At 45.6% G+C, this 17777-nt stretch overlaps 1 long non-coding RNA gene across 8 annotated transcripts in view; it reads left to right on the top strand.

The window, feature by feature from the left end:
- Positions 1-523: 523 nt before the first annotated feature.
- The window catches only part of LOC144138694 (uncharacterized), a 57917-nt gene continuing 40663 nt past the window's right edge, over positions 524-17777 (top strand). For 2 of the 8 annotated variants that reach the window (XR_013315939.1, XR_013315938.1), the window contains exons 1-4: positions 529-1247; positions 2113-2165; positions 13885-13942; positions 17087-17237. This is a non-coding gene — a long non-coding RNA (uncharacterized LOC144138694). Of the gene's footprint in view, positions 1248-2112; positions 2166-2551; positions 2656-13884; positions 13943-17086; positions 17238-17777 lie in introns of all 8 variants that reach the window. The other 6 variants (XR_013315943.1, XR_013315944.1, XR_013315937.1 and 3 more) reach the window with 6 other exon arrangements.

Below are 17777 nucleotides of genomic sequence, written 5' to 3'. Positions count from 1 at the left end.
TTTTGTTAGCACGAGGCGTGCGAACTAAAACTAAAAATTGTTCCCACGTGACGTGCGAATAGGGACACCCTGGCCTGCCCTGGCCCCTAGCCAGCGTTGCCAGATGGTGAAACACGGCACCAGATTGTGAAAATTTGGTGAAATTTGGGGGCTACTGGTGTTGAGGTACCAATACGGCTACACCAGACAATATCTGGTGAAAACTGGTGAAAAAAGCGTGTTGTTTCTTCGAACTAGACTGTTTTATTTATTGAATGAAAGCTTTTTCAGCATATAAACACCAAAAGCCGCTGGACTGTCTGAGCATGCGTGTTCTAATGTGCTTGATAAGAATATTGGGTTTTCACTATACTGCTTGAAAGTAACGAAAGCTCAAATGGTGCATTTTGTATATCAAATACAGCACAATGAACCACAACCTCCGATTTTTTTAATGGAGGGCGTGTACCCAAAAGCGTCCTAAAGTTCCCTCTCTAAATGGTTACAGCTACATAAGTTTTGTATGGCATGTTTATTATAAAAAAAAATAGTGCAATGTTAAATCCTCACATACTAACTAAAGAGAAATTTACGTTGTACCAGGTCTTGTGTTTCAATATAGGTGAAAAAGCATAGCGACAACTAAATTGGATGCGCAGTAACCTGCTCTGCGCGAGCGTGCCCATAGAACATGGAATAAGGGTTCCTTAGACAGGTACTGCGATGCATATGAATACTTAGTAATATTTCACTTCTTTTGAAACTACTTTGCCAATTTAATAATATAGGTAACTGAGTAACACTCTTCGATTTTTAATTATGAGATGATCAAATCACCCCCTGGGTAGGCTGGATGGATTGCCATAAGCAACCAAAACGCCATATCAAAAGGCTGTGTTTTTGAGAATTGCATGCACAGAAGACGTGAAGGATCCAAAACAATGTAACAGTGGCTGTATTTAGTGCTGGTGAAATCTGGTGAAATTTGGGCCAGGAGATGGTGTCGATGGGTATTTTCAATCTGGCAACGCTGCCCCTAGCCCCCGGGCCCATGGACCACTGTTGACGGCGTGGCTGGCGGCGACAGCGCGTTGTTCGTGTTGTAGTTCATGTTTTATGTGCGAAATAACGTCGTAACGTGTGTTCCCACTTTGTGCATTAAGCCTGCTTACCACTTTGGAAACACGTGAGCTTAAGGATAAGCTGAAATGCTGCTGCAAACGATCGACTAACGGCGACGTTTTCCTGTGCCCGGACAAAGAAGTTCGGTAAGTTGATTTTTGCTGGGCCCTTTCTTGCGCCACTAAGATTCGGTGCCAAAAACGTGTTATGGGTTGATTTCCCGCTTCCGCTTCAGTCTCACGGTATGGTAGGTGCTAGCTAAATGCAATTTACTGACGCTGACGCTGCTTGATATGTCTAGCGTTGCTGACGGACAGGCGGTGGGCGCAGCGGTGAAGGTGCCGGCTGTGTGAATGAGGGCGAAGGCGTTCAGAAGTTTGATATGATCGCCGGTGCTCTTGATGACATCGTGAGGAATCGAGGTGTTTTGTACCGTATACCGGTTTTTATCGCACGAGCTCTGTTTATAGATGCGGCTCGGCGGTTTCACCGCACATTTCGATAGCTGTGCCACTTTGAACAAGGCAAAATACAATGTGCGACTGCTCAACTTATCGGAGGTAAAACTTCCCTTTAGAAAAAAGGAAACACGGGAATAGTTTGAAAATCTCAGCTTTGCAATTTTCTTCCCATTTTCTTTTCGTCTGGTTGCTGGCTGAAAACCTTTCCTAGTGGTTTTTCGGGTTCTATTTCTTTGGAAATTATTTGTTTTCCTTTAACCAGTTTGTAGTTCACAAGCACCTCGGCTGGGTATATATTTCACATTGCTGTAAACGCTATCTACGCTTACGTCGCTTGATCTCTTCAAGCCTCAAGCATTTAGCATTGGTTTTAAGCACCATTCATCAGTTCTGTAGTTAGGTCGCTTATCGTAGCTGTCTTGATAACAAAACAGTCATTGAGTGTGTGTGCTTACTTCTCCGAAGGCGTAGAGTACTGTGAGCTTTTAACTTGGCTGGTAACGGTACTTATGCTTATGTAACTTTTCTTTGCAACCTCTTCATTTAAAAGTGGCTGGAGCTTCAGGAGGTGGGAGATGTGTGGCAAGATGAAAAGCAATACAGGTAGGTACTGCATTTTTGTGACCCATATGGGAACTCAGAAATAGAACTGGGCCTCTAAGCATGCGTTTGGGGGCTGTAAGGCCTTTGCAGCACGAATTGGTGCCCACCATACTTGTGGGAGTTTGTTCTTGCATTACCACAGGAATAATAGTAGTATGTAGCCCTTTCAGTGGTAGGACTCTCTGCATGTTTGACATTGTAATTATGTTGAATGTTGCCCTTTCAATGTGGTGGAAGGGAATTCTTGTTTTATGATATTTTCATGCACATGATGTAGTGCCTGTGCAAACCAGGTTTGGAGGTGAAGATTCCTTCAACGTCTGCTTGAGGCTGGGCAGCTATTCTGTCATAATGCGAGCAATGTGAGCAAGCACAGGGTTCTGCAGGTGCCGTACCGCAGCCGCAAGAAGTAATTGGGACGCTGGAGCTGTGGCCAAACTGCATCAGGGCTGTGTAGCTGCACCAGTTGTAACTTACCGGAGCATATCAAGTACGCATGCATATTGGAAGCGATAACCCCTGTATACCTATCCCTTCTGTATTACCGTGGCTCTGAGCATTATGCATTGCATGTGGGATGCTGGGCCAGTGGAGTGATGGTGCTCTTAGCAGACACTTCTGGCACCATAGCCTGCATGCTTCAAGTGAATGTGAGCTAGTTAAGCTGAACAACTACTCATGCATAAAGGAAGGTGGAATGAGTGCACTACCTTTTTTTGAATTTGAATTTATTTTATTTTGGGTTACAATAAGAATGTGTACAATACAAGATTTCAGAAGGAGGTCCCAGAGTCAGAGACTGTAGGGGGGACCTCCTGTTATTCATAGACAGATGGAAACACACGTTATAAGCACAAATATATCAATAAACGAATTGCGAAATAATATCAGCAAGATAAATTACGGTGTATATGCAAGAACATGATCAGCAAGAAACGTTTTAGCAATCCATGAAAAAAAAGAAAAAACAAATATCACCGAGACAAGGAACGTTAAATATGAAAGAACATAATAAGCAAGAAACATAGTAGCAATGCAAGGGCAAAAAAGAAAAAACTAATATCAGCAAGATAAAAAGCGGTGTATGGGCAAGAACATTATGGCAGTGATGCTACCGCTGTGCCAAACTGCGCCCAAGTGCTCTGGCTGCTACATCGTGCTACATTTCCTCAAAATTTGGCGATTCTCCGCCCAACCTGCGCCCAAGGGTGTACGCCGACTTTCAAAAGCGAAACTAACTACTTGAGGTTCCCATTGAAAGCGACATCGCGGTGAACCTGTTTTCAGGACGCAATCCGAGCCAAGCCAAGGCAAACTGGCCCTTGTTGTGATAACGGTGATGATGCAGTTTGCGGCTGGCTCCTCGTAAGCGTTGTAAAATCTCCCACCCTACTCCAGACTGTTAATTCCGTGCAGTGCGCTTTGCACCTATTGGGCTTGCGAGACAGGCTGTCGCAGTGGCGACCATCCGCCTCGCGGTATTCGGGCTGCGATATGCGTGCCGTACTCGTGAAGCTCGGCAACAACATCAGGCGTCATGAAATTGCCTTACTCGCTCGCCAACGCACCCCGACAGCGTACGCGTCGACCGGGTGCCTGCGGAGTTGTGCTGGAAGAAAAGTAGGCAAGAGATGAGGATGCAGGAGTTGTAGTTACAGGGAAATCTGGGTGATACGAATTTCGGGATGATATGAATTTCTGATAAGTCCTGGCGAAATTGCACTGTTTGAAATGGGAAAAATTTCGGCTCTTACGAACGGACCTGCGGTGCCAGGCGGATGATAACAAGCCGGCGAGACACCCGACTGCCGAGCCAGCAAGCTACGGCGATGTACGGGCTCTCTGCCCTCTTTGTCGCTCTTTCTCCAGGAGCGGCCAAGCTGTTTTCTGCTTGTGAAAATGCGCCGCACGCTCCACAGGCACACTGACGCCGCCACGAAACCACCCGCACGCTGCGCGGGGCGCGGCCGGCCGCGGCAACATGGCAGCAGTTTCGGTCGCGAAGTCGGGCGGGACGCTCAAGAGACCGCTTCTAACCGCTCTTTAAGATGCCGCTCACAGCACACAATAAGTTTCTTGTGCAGTAAATGAGTTAATAATGTGAGTGAAAACGGCGTTATAAAACATCATCCGCACCACCAGTGAAAACGCCCATGAAATATCTGTCGGGGTGCTGAGCCTAAACATCTCCTGCAGAGCCAGCCGGCTGTCTCGAGCGCTTCGTAACTGCCGCCATGAGGCGCATGCCTTCCCATTGGTGCAAGTCGTCCGCCTCCTCCCACTGCCACGCTCGTCGTGCGTAATTTTCTGACCGCAGGCGCCAAATCGCCGACGCGGGCGTGAAAATATCGTGTGCACAGCACCCACGTGCACAAATCGTGTGCAAAAACGCTCCTGCAGTGAGTGAGCTTGGGCACCGTGAGTGAGGATATGAAAGTCCAGAAAGGACCGCTCGGCGACATGGAGGTTAAAAAAAAAGCAGAAAAACGTCACGGATTTCGTCATGCGAAAGTAAGCGAAAAAATAATCGAAAACTTGTTTTAGTGCGTAATTTTTTCGTCTGTGTTCTTCACACGAATTTCAGATGACACGAATATCTTTCGCGGCGCCGCGAGATTCGTATCATCGAGATTTTACTGTAAACAGATGTGAATTTACAAAGTGCAGGGGGAGAAAATAGTATGTGAGGGCAGGAAACAATGACATAGTTCTGGCCGCGCGCCGGCGAGCGAGTACGGTAATTTCACGACGCCTGACGTTATTTCTGAGCTTACAAGTACAGCACACACATGACGACACCCATCTTAGATTTCGCGTACACTTCATAGAGGCATATAATTCCCGTACGTGGAAATTGAAGGTGTAATGTGCGCATTGACCTCGCAGGGAATTAACATAGTCTCTGGGTAGGGTGGTGGGGGGGACTAATGGCCAGGCTACCTTGTCATTAACGAAGGCGTTTTGGTTGTTTGCGGCAAACGTGTTGTGAAGGGGCAAGATTCAGCCTAGTGCTGCATGTTGGTTGCCAGAAATGGCTGCCCGCTGCCTTTGTAAACAATAGCGCTGCTATCGGTGGCTTGTCGTTTTAGACCCTTACGGTGGCAGCGCTGAAGCTGCTAAATAGTGATGCATGTGCAACACGGGGAGGAGCGTGATGTTCAATTATGCAGCCAAAACCGTGGCCCCACTAATGTTATCGGTCAGTGCTCTCACAATAGCCTTCCAATAGTGCTCGATTTTACATAACATGTTCGTTGGGACGAGCAATTTTTAGTTTGTTCATAGTAAATCTGCTATGTGTAAAAATGAGAGCTTGTATTTTTTTTTTTAATTTTTGTTGTGAGGCTGCTGCACAACGTTCGATGCAGACATTCTTCAGGAGACTGATGAAAATGGGGACAAAATGTCCATGTTCTGGGTTCTTTTAATTATTTATTATCGTTGAAGGGCGTGCTTTTAGCGATTATCTATCATGAATGCGATACGTGTCTCAAAATTGCTTCGATCAACAGCTGCTCTGAAAGCTGGATTTGCTGCTCCGAAACGCATTTTTGCCTGCTCCAAAAGCTGCTCCAAAGCAGCCTAAGCCGGTAGCATCACTGTCATAAGCACGAATGATATTAGAAATGCACGGAATAAAGAAACAAAACTAAACATTGTACAACCAAGTCGCATTATTCAGGTTGGGATAAGAACGCCCGCAAATTATTTTTAAATGTATTCACCGTACGGCATGTTTTAATAGAGAGCGGCAACGTATTCCAGAAGTGTATAGCCGAAAAATTAGTTGAAAGCTCTCCGTAGTTCGTTGTTACTTTTGGCAATAAATAGTTCATGTTTAAAGAAAATCGAGTGGAGTTACCACGAGGAAATTAGTCAGTACTAATTACCTGAAGGGGGAGGTTCCCATTAACCCTTTGAGGGTCGAATTTTTTCGAAAAAAACTTTCCCTGGTGGTCAAATTAGTTTATTGCGGATTTGGAATGCACAAAATGTCTAAAGTCAGGATTAAATGGTAAAAAATTATCAGAACAGTATTTTGGGGTCACCATCACTTAGAACTGAAAAATGTTCAATAGTATTTCAGAGTGTGGTATTCCTTGAAACACTGGTCTACGCACAGTGCCTTATCGCAGTCTGCACGCATAAAGCGCATGTCCGAAAATGAGCTGTCTTCTTCCGAAGAAAGACCGTTTTCTGATTCAGACTCTGGGAAAGGAGCAAACTCAGAGTCAGAAGAGTCATCGCGGTCGGTGTCATCAGAGCGGGCAGTTCGTTTGCCCATATCGCCGCTTTGTTGTGCATCTGAAGAACTCGAAGGCAACCCAGTAAACGAGGAGAGCGAGAATAACTCATGCGCGCCGGTGATAAACAAGCTAATAGCAGCGCCAATATAGATAGAAATCAACTTCCGGCGCCCCCGCAACGGAGTCTTCGATTAGGGTACTTCAGTTCCAAGCAAGGAGGGCAAGAATGCCTAGCGAGCGTGGGTAATAAAGAAGATAAGAGCTGCGCCAATATAGATCGAAATCAACTTCCGCCGCCCCTGATATAGCGAGCGCCGATCAAGTTTCGCGCGCCTCCGATGCGATCATGTGGCGAAACTGAAACCACGAAACGCGTTGACACGTACAGACGTCGTAACGTGCCGAAGCCAGAGAGTTCTGTTTTTCACCGCAAGAAGGTAGCACAGTCAAATTTCAAACACTACTTGTAAGTCCCAGGAGGTGGCAGCACCTCCCAGGAAGCATGCATCGTTAATATGGCGCGAAATTTCAAACGGGGGCTCGAAATCGTACCCGTACGGCAAAGACCTTGTGGGACGGAATTCTGCCACAGTACATGTACGGCCGCAGTACATGTACATGTACATGTACGGCGAACCATGTATGGGTTCGTTTATTTATTGTTTGTTTTTACTGCCGGGCCACGCCTGGCTGTGTTATCTGTGTTCCAAACGAAGCGCGTCTTACATTCTTTACTTTTATGCCGCATTCAGATAAGCAGACTGTTTCGCCCTAACGTCACTAGCCCGGAATAATCGTCTGTGATCTATAATCTTCTGGATGTGAATCGATGGTTCCAGAAACACTTGCGCCGAAAGATAAAAGCCTGCAGAGCAGACGCCGCGGCATTCGATTCGACGACACCCGCCTGTGCAAGTCCCTTTGTTGACCGCTGCTTCGCCGCCTCTGTATTCTTTTGAGTTGTTAGGGGAGCACAAGTTCGCTCCAGCTCAAGTTCGCTCCAATAAAGTAATCGCCTATGCCAGCCGTTGTCTGTCCAAGGAAGAAAGAAACTACTCAGCCTCTGAGAAAGAGTGCCTCGCGATTATATGGGCCGTATCAAAATTTCGCCCATACGTGTATGGAAGACCATTCAAGGTTGTGACAGACCACCGTGCGCTGTGCTGTGTTGGCTCGCCAATTTGAAGGACCCCTCTGGCCGTCTTGGTAGGTGAAGCTTGCGCCTGCAAGAATTCGACGTTACAGTGTCTATAAATCCGAGAGGAAATGCTCCGACGCCAACTGCCTGTCCCGTGCCCCCGTCGACCCACCACCACAAGACTCCGATGAAGACAGCGCGTTCTTTGGAGTAGTGACTGAGAGCAACCTGGCTGCCCAGCAGCGTACCGACCCCGATCTACGCGTCATGATCGACTACCTCCAAGGATGCAACGTCGCTGTGCCCAGGGCATTCAAACGCAACTTACCTGCATTCAGCCTGAAAAACTCCATCCTTGTGAAGAATTTCAGCCCCGGAACGAGAGCGAGTTATCTTCTTGTCATCCCGGCAGATCTTCGTCACGAAATTTTGGAAGCATGCCACGACGACCCGTCTTCCGGACATCTCGGCACAGCTCGCACAATTGGGAAAATCAATATGGAGTACTACTGGCCACGCCTTGCACCCGACGTCACTCACTATGTCCGGAGCTGCCGTGACTGCCAGCGACGAAAAACGCCACTGACTTGACCCACCGGACTTCTGCAGCCGATCGGCGTCCAATCTAGGCCCTTCCAACAGATTGGAATGGACCTTCTGGGCCCGTTCCCTACATCCCGGTCTGAGAACAAGTGGATTGTTGTAGCGACAGACTACATGACGCGCTACGCAGAGTCCGCCGCTCTTCCGAGGGGGACTGCACAAGAAGTCGCAAAGTTCTTCATAAGCCAAGTTGTGCTGCGACATGAAGCCCCGGAAGTCCTAATCACGGACGGCGGAACGGCCTTTACTGTGAAGCTGATGCAAGGGATATTACGCTACAGCAACACGGATCACCGAAAAACGACGGCGTACCACCCCCAAACGAACGGACTAACGGAACGCCTGAACAAGGCAATCGCGGATATGCTGTCAATGTACGTCGACGTTGAGCATAAGACTTGGGACGATGTGCTACCGTATGTCACCTTTGTGTACAACACGGCTATCCAGGAAACTACACAGATGACGCTGTTCGAGCTTGTCTACGGAAGACAGCCGACTACGATGCTCGACGCCATGCTTCCGCACGTAGAAGACGACTACCTCAACGCCGGTGTCCAAGGATACCTTCAGCGTGCGGAGGAGGCCCGCCAGCTGACTCAAGTTCGTACAACGGACCATCAGCCGGTGGATGCCGGGCGCTACAACCTCCGACGCCGAGACGCCGAGTACCACCCTGGGGATCGTGTGTGGGTTTGGACTCCCATCCGTCGACGCGGACTGAGTGAGAAGCTTCTGCGACGCTATTTCGGACCCTACCAGATTCTACGACATGTCGGCCAACTTACCTACGAGGTGATCCCCGATGGTGATTCTGGAACATCACGACGACGCACGCGGCTCGAAGTCGTCCACGTGGTTCGCTTGAAACCTTACTATGCAAGATGACGAACATTTTTTGTTGTTCGTTCGGACTGTCTTTTATTTTAGCATTGGGTCGATGCACTCTTAGAGGGGGGTAATGCCGCGAACCATGTATGGGTTCGTTTATTTATTGTTTGTTTTTACTGCCGGGCCACGCCCGGCTGTGTTATCTGCGTTCCAAACGAAGCGCGTCTTACATTTGTTACTTTTATGCCGCACGGGCTATAACATTCAGATAAGCAGATTGTTTCGCCCAAATGTCACTAGCCCGGAATAATCTTCTGTGATCTACAATGTTCTGGACGTGAATCGACGGTTCCAGAAACACTTGCACCGAAAGATAAAAGCCTGCAGAGCAGACGCCGCGGCGTTCGATTCGACGACACTCACCTGTGCAAGTCACTTTGTTGACCGCTGCTTCGCCGCCTCTGTATTCTTTTGAGTTGTTAGGGGAGCACAAGTTCGCTCCAATAAACTTGTTTGTCCTTCAAGACAACTGCATCGTCCTTGGCTTCGTGGCAATATTAGGAGCACGAAGCAAAGAAACGGCATTCGATTGGAAGTGGCTAAAGGTTATACATCGAATAGCTTGATTTGGAATATGTTGTAGTGGAGATAAATGAGTTTTGTATGTATTTCCCCAAGATGATATGCCGTATGCTATTCGACTGTGTAAGAATGCGTAGTAAAGTGAGATAAGGATGCGTTCACTAAAAAAGAAACGAACTTTATAGAGCACTCTAATACCGTAAGCTGTTTTTCTTACTATTGATGCGATATGGTTATTGAATTTTAAGTTCTGGTCAAGTTCTACGCCAAGAAATGTCACGCTGTCGCATGGAAAGAGTAGACTAGAATCAAGGGTAATGCAAGGACATCCAGCAACAGTCCTTTGATGTGACGTGAAGATCATGAAGTTTGATTTGGCAGCATTAATACTCAGCAAGTTATTTTTACACCATGTCACTAAATTAGATGCATCTGTGTTAAGTTTATCTACTAATGAACCAAGGCACTTACCCGATGTAAAAATTGTGTCATCAGCGTAAAGTATGCTGTTAGAATAATTGAGACAGGAAGATCATTAATTAAATTAGAAACAATAATGGGCCAAGAATTGACCCCTGTGGGGCAACCAATATTTGTTATCTTAGTCCGAGAGTAACAAGTTGACACACACACGATGTGTTCTCTATTAAGCAGGTAACTTTGGATTAAATTGAGGGTAGGGCCGGTTATACCGATCGAGTTCAGTTTGCTAAACAATATCTTATGGTTAATAGAATCAAACGCCTTTGAAAAGTCAATAAACAATGCGGCAAAAAATTCTCCCCTATTTACTGCTGCTTTGATTTTATCGGTTAAGGAAATTAGGGCGAGGTCTGTTGAGTAACCAGCCCTGTAACCAAACTGATACAGTGACAGGATATTAAATTTGTTTAAGTACTTCAATAATCGTTCAACAAAGAGCTGTTCTATTATTGTACTAAAAAATGACAAAATGGCAATTGGGCCATAAAGGCACGGCACTTATCACCTTTCTTGAAAATAGGAACTAGTTTAGCTTTCTTCAAAGCAGTCGGAAATAGCCCTGTTTTGAAGATAAGCTTAACGATGTACGAAAAAACACCCGAAACATATTGTGCGATAAGTTTGATATGGCAAGAGTGGAAGTTGTCAAGGCCGGGGCCAGTGTTCTTCAGGGTGCGTATGACAGCACAAACTTCCTCGGGCGTTGTAGGAAAAAGAAAAAACTGTGAAAAAGGCGGGGGTTATTGGACTGGAACATTTCATCAGGATGAGCTTGCTTGAACGCAAAAGCATCTGCAAAGACGTTTGCTATGTCCTGTGGATCATTTTAACTGACATTTTCAGTATTAACTGTGGTTACTGGAGCGTTGGAGCGATTTCAGCCCAAGAAGGTATTTATAACTTGCCATTGTCGTTTAACATTGTTTCCAGCACGGTCGATTGCATTTTCAAAGTACTTCCTTTTGGCTTCCGTAAGTAGTGCTCTTAAGACGTTTCAGTACAGTTTGTAACGTTTTTTTAAGTGTTTAAGTTATACGGGTGTTTTTTTGTGTTTGTTTACATGTTTTCTTTTTTCCGCATGCATCTAAGAAGGCTGTTTGTCATCCAGTCGTTCTGAGGACCAGATGATCTATCTCGGCGCGTAGTGACAGTTGCTGACCCTAGTGCACGAGCAATATTATCAGAAAAAGTATTAAATGCATCATCTGAGTTCTGTGTGGAAGTTACTGCCGCCCAATTTGAAGTACAGATGAGTTCAACAAAAATAGATATCTACCTTGCTCTTTGTTAACTGCATGTTATCTTTAATGACAGGAATTGATTCGGACAAAAACAGGGTAACTTCGAGTATGCCAGCACTGGGGGGAGTTAACAAGTTCGATAATGCGTGGTCTATGAGCGTACCCTGTCCGTTATTGACACAGCGGGTTGGAATGGCCATGATGCATTCAAACCCATGACCATTGAGACAGTTTGTATACTCATTGCAAGGGCTGTTATTTTTTAATGGGTAATGTTTATGTCTCCCGAGATGATTGCATTTTTGCGTTCTAATGATAGTGCATGCAATGTATCGCTTAAAGCTAGGCAAAACTCGTTAATCGAAGATGACGGCGATTGGTAAATGCATCCGATGACTAAGTTTTTTCTCTCCTGTAAGAATATCTGTTCATCGAATTCAATCCAAACAGACTTTCGGTTGGCTTGCTTAATTTCCAGGTCAAAACGCCTGCGGTACTGGAGTGATGACGAAACAAATGTGGCTGCGCCGCCATGGTTGCTATTGCCTCGATGACAATATTCAGAAGAATACGAGGGAAAACCGTACAAGTCTCTATCGTTTGATGCTAACCATGTTTCACTGATGCAGATTACCGAAAAGTGGTGTTTTATGGACGACAGAAGGTTGGCGATATCATCAGCATGCTTGCGCAGGCTTCGGGCATTAACATGAATGAGTGATCTGCAGGGAACCGAGAAATATTAAGCAAGTTCGGAGGGTGAAAGGTAGGATGTCATTATGAAGCAATCCAATTGTTAAGTAGGCCCAGAAGCAGGAAGCTAGGCAAAGATCCTTAGGTCAGACTTGGACGTGATGTAGAAGACCTTGTCTTCGGATTGACGGGCTTTGATGTGGCAGTTCTCAGTCGAAAGAAAGCGCCAGTTTTTCTCCTTTTTGGGTGCCACAGCCTTCCAAACAATCGTTTGTTATCAGGTGACAGGTGTTCGTTTATGTACATGGGCATTGGGTTTTCTCCTGGGAAATCAAGACTTTGCGTATTCAGCCGGGTTATACGAGCCATCTTCACAAATCCGTTTTTTTTGGCCGGTACGCGATGAACAATGTCTAGATCAGAAGCTGAGATCGGGCGCTTGGCCTGGTTGCCTATCGAAACAACAATCATGCTACAATCCTCGCCGTGCATTTTTGGAATCCCCCTGATCTCCACGTTATTCAATCGCGTGTATTGTTCCAAGTCGGCAACTCTTTTCTTGAGCGCATTGTTTTCGGTCTTTAGATTTTTGTTTGCCGCGAGAAGTTCCCGCTGCCCGTATAGCGTTTTTTCAGTGATTTCATTGATCATTGAGAGGCTTTCATCCATATTCGCGATATCAGTCTGGAGCGGGCCAACGTCGATGCCTGCCTCTTGCAGTTTAGATATCACACCTGTAACCCGCTTAGACACAAGATTGTTCAGCTTTGCGTCAAAATGCGCTTCGAGCTCTTCAACTTTTTTCGCCAGTTCAGCATTGATAACCATTGTTGTACCGAAAGTTGCGACAACTGGGCAGACACAAGCAGTTGAAAGTAGCACTGAATAGCAGCAGCAGTTGCGGCAATAGCACTTCTAACAATCTGGCATTACGAGTACACAGTGAAGGGAACTAACCTGAAGAAAGCAGGGAATACAGAGTCCTTACATGTTTTTTTGCAATCTATGCACTGAATTTAAATGAGTGCCGTGTCAGTGGTCAGTTAATAAACCATGTTGCAGTGACTCATGCAACATAAAAACAATGGCAGGTTATGCAGAGTATACCCTTTCGATCCCAAAGTTATTTAGAAGTTGAATTGAGCTCTTGATTAGATTTTTTTCCTTGTGCTTTTTTTGTGTTCAAGTGCACCCAGCCCTTTGAAATCACATCCTGCGTATGCCACTGAGCTGCACTGTTTGTGACACCTGCAGTCGGGCATCTTTAGGCTTCATTTCTATATGTCGACTGCATACTGTGACTGCTCGAAATGCTGTAAGCACTGTGCTTACATTATGCGCACAGGCGCGGTTGTTGTGGCATAAGCATATGGTTTGAATTTCATTGCGACCAAATATGTTTTTCAAGAAGGAAAATGAACCGTTATGCTTTCTTTGCCATCTTTTGTTTATTCATGCTCATTAATAAAGCAAATTGTTTTTCATCTATTTAAAATGTCTTTAGTGCTTACGTTGAGTGCAGACAAAAGTTTACATGCTGGGTTCTGTTTTTAAATTAAGCATAGCCACGTGCTACTCACAATCATGAGTTTGCTTTCTGGAATCATAAGAATTGACGATTTCATTCTTTCGGGCTTGGTGGGCTGGTGATTCTGGCGAGGCATTAATCGCCTTGTCGTCATATTGAACATATGTTGGGGGGTATAGTGTACGGAGGCTGCAAAAACACGAATTGTACAAAAACCATGTAAATCAGAAGCAGTCAAAGTTTGCTTATTTGCACTATAGGTTAGTAGCTATCAGCATTTGCTGAATTTGCAAGCTTGAGACACTGACAGCGTAACGCACCCGCAGCTAGGCTCAGTGGCTAAGGTGTTGCGCTGCTGGGCCCATATACGCAGGTTTGATCTTGGCCGGGGTGGCTGCTTTTCTGATGGAGGCGATAAGCGAGATTTCAGCGTAAGTTAAAATTTCCCAGGTGGTCATAATTAATCTTGAGCCCTCCACTGCTGCGCGCCTCATAGCCCATGTGCAGCTTCAGCATGCTAAACCCTGCTATCAATCAGTTCGACGGCGTAACGTAACCACATGACTTTTCTCGGAGCTTTTTGGTGGTATGAGGCGGCAAACGTTGCTCATAGCCTTGGCAAATAAAATGCATCTACGGTACGGACGGGTAGGTTAACCTAAAGTAGACCATGCTGGCTTGTGCTCCTGCATGGTCTACATTAGGTAGACATTGGGGCGGCAAGGCAGTGCTCCCTGATGATTTGGCCGCAACCCCCGTGTACCAATTACTTTGTGTGTGCTTACACAGTGTAGTATTTAGTGTCCACTTATTTTGTGACCAGCATGCAGGGGTGAGACAGCTGCGCATATTGCGCAGTTCTGATACAAATGTGTTTTCCTGTGCCGGGCTGCTCCAAAAGCTTGAAATACGCAAAAATTGCGTCAAACTGCTCCAAAACAGTCTCAGAGCCAAGGATGTTAACGCTCCCGTCAGTTTCGGTGGGTAAAAATGCTTACTGACGGCATAATTTTCCAGCACCCCAAATGTGATGCTGTTTGTAAAGGTTTAATCGATTGATAATGTAATAAAAAACCCGCATAAATTTTCCCCGAGATGGTCTATTCGAAAGTAACAATGTCGCATTGCACATGTTATATTCTGTGAGATTTTAAAGTCTTCCCATCCAAAACCATTGCAAAGTCCTGTAGAAAAAATACTTTTGTGTACTGAGGCGAAAAACGACTTGTCCAAGTTGATGAAAAAACGGCAATTTTCGGAGCACCGTACAACTTTTCTTTCCTCCATGTTCGGAACGACATCACGGGGCACCGCCATCTTGGTGTGGAGAAGGTTAGGAAACATGGCCGCCAAGCGAAGCAGTTGCTCATGGTTTAAGCAGTGTGCTCTTCGCCGATTTCTACCGTGGTTTTGGTTATGAGGGTGGCTGGGTTTACACTTAGTCGTTTGGTCTGTTGCGGGAAGTTGCGTGACTCGAAAGACGGGAGTTCATCAGAAACGTGGTGCCCGCGAATTCGCCGAGTTTCAGCCTTGAGTGTGAGGTGCGGTGCGTGCTTGAAGTGAAATTTTGGACTTATTGCGGTGCTATGAAACGCTGAGTTATTGCTGCCTTTGACAGCGAGCTTGCGAGCGGCGGGAATGCGACGATCGACATTGCAGAAGTGGCGGCGCAGGCTACATCGCCGCAAAATGTTCACGCAGTGTCTGATAGCGGGACAGGCTATTATTACGTGCTAGTAATAATAGTTCATCTATCTGAAGTGAAATTTAATGCCAAGAGGGAGGGGGCTAATTGTACCAACATTACTCAAATTACGATCGTAGTGAACGTGCAAATTGAGGATTGAAATGGGAGGGCTGGTGGGGTGCGACGACTGTCACTGCGCTTTGCGCAACTTTTGCCGTGGTTCTGTGCGTAAAGCCCAGTCTGGGATTAGAAAAATAATAATTTCTGCATTCACAGGATAATAAAAATGCTTTGCAATTGCTTAGTTTTTCAATTCGATATTTCCAACGGCGCTCCACGCTATCTTATGCATAGAGCCTCAGAATTTAAAAATGGTTTCTGAAAGGGTAGTGGAATAGAAAAAACTTTATTGAAATGCTGTTTCAGTGTTATGTACGTTCAACACCAATTAAAATTGCACTTTTCTCCCCGGAGTTGCCAAAATTGTGATTTTTATGCCCCTATAAGGTGACATAATAAATGTCGTTCTTCTGCTCCAAATCAAGGTTCTTCTGCTCCAAAATCGAGATTTTGCTGCTCCAAAAACTGCTCCCAAATCTGATTAAGCTGTCTCACCCCTGAGCATGTCAAGCAGGGGTACCTGAATCAGTCCTTAGTCATTATTTAATACCTCAAAAGCTTTTCTCTCATTGACGATGGGGCAGAAATAGAATTGAGTTTTATTGTTGCTTATAGTCTCGCTCTTGTGATCAATATAAGTCAAAAGAAAGCACACACAGCATAGTGTATGCTAATTTTAAAGTGTGTCCTTCCAATAATAATGCCAAAGACCAGTACGTACCATGTTTACTCAATTGTAATGCGACCACGATTGTAGCGAGAGGGGTGACTTCGTCGTACCCAGAAAGAAAAATTAAAACCACAGAAGTAATGGGAGGGATAACTTTCTGTTGCGCCAAAAAGAAAAAAAAAACAGCCACCCAAGTACTCATGTGAGGCCGTGGAAGTATGGAAAAGCACATTTACTTTTCAAACACTGGGGCTAGGCACCCAGCTGTGGCACTTCTAGCTTCGCGAGAAGCCCATCTGTCGAGTGATATCTCTTGTTTTGAGCTGTATCAGTTCATCGCTAACTGCCAAGAGGCGGTTACGCTGTTTGGTGAGGAAATAAGCAACACCTTTCTGTAATTCGACATGGCGGCTCTAGCAAGGCCCATGGAAACCTTTTGGGCCGGGTTTGCACCTAAAAAGGCGCTCCCGCAGTAGCTGCCATACACAAACGGTCGATGTTGACTCTTCGGAGAGCTGCCTAATTGCCAATTTCTTGAGCCATTAAAATAGCACCTCTTGAAAAGGGGGTCATGCTGATTGCAACACGTTGCCATAACAAGGGGAGCTCAAGAGGTGTTGAAACACTTGAGGGAAATGAAAGTTACCTATGCCTCAAAACAAAAGTACAGCGCAAAAACAAAGGAAAAACGCTGCGTACACTGTCAACCAGTACAGAAAACAGAACGCAAGGAAACGGAAAATGTCGGTCTTGACTTGTAGCGGATGCGAACAGCTCTGGCACATCTTGTCGACATAGATAGCAAAATGGTCAAAACTGTAGCCATTGATGACAGTTGGGTGCATCATTGCACTTTTTAGGCAACTCAAATTTTGGTATTCGATTGTAATGCCTTCTCTATTGTTTTGATTGTTCAGCATACTGGAGCATGACAGCATCAGGTGACGTTTTCAGACTGCCTAGAAGAAATGAATGAACTTGTGTTGCTTATGGCAATTTGCTAAAGCACTGATTGAAATTTTGAAAAACTAGGGAAATTTTGATGCATCTGTTTGGTAGATGCCCTGACTATAGACCAAAATTTTCCAACCCTCTCAGGGTGGCGCCATTGTCCTGGGATTGGTGTGGAGCCGTGCAGGCATTTCCCGGGGGGCAGCGGGAGCAGCCATGGCCCCAGCCACGTGCCACCAGCCGCATTGGACTGCATATCGTGCGGCTGATTCGGACACCTAATCTCATTTGAAAATTGGTAAGTTCATTGTTCCCACAGTTTAACAGTGCAGTAGAAAGTGGGTTAAAGGCGAGTGAAAGCTAGTTGCATGCGAGGATTGCGTATGCTGTACACAGGCCACAAATGGACCATGCTGTGCGTTGTTCTCACCAAAATCACGGTTTGTGGAGCTATATTTCACTGGGCCAGGCTATTTGCAGTGGATTGCTGCACCCGACTCCTATACCCTACAAATTAGCTGTGCTTTCACCTTCCCCACAGAGCTGAGCTTTAGTACTAGAAAAGGGTTGATTTTCGTTGGTTTCTCGTCCATAAATTAACAGGGCTAACCTGTAGGAAACAGAATTCAGCGATAATGGGATTGGAATCAATAACTGGGCTCTGAAAAAGCGTACGACAGCGTGCATTGTTGAAAAGCTGCTAGATTCAAAGATGTTCAATTGGACGTGAGGACCCCCAAAATCTTTCTGTTATGGTGTTTATTGCATAACGATCATGTGTTTATGTTATTTGTGTACTCAACAACTGCAGTGATGCTTAAACAAGTAGCCTTTGCAC

Source organism: Haemaphysalis longicornis, unplaced genomic scaffold (assembly GCF_048455015.1).
Source record: "Haemaphysalis longicornis isolate Haplotype H1 unplaced genomic scaffold, Haemaphysalis longicornis Haplotype H1 scaffold_5, whole genome shotgun sequence".
Lineage (NCBI taxonomy): Eukaryota > Metazoa > Arthropoda > Arachnida > Ixodida > Ixodidae > Haemaphysalis > Haemaphysalis longicornis.
This window is presented reverse-complemented; position numbering and strand designations above follow the sequence as displayed.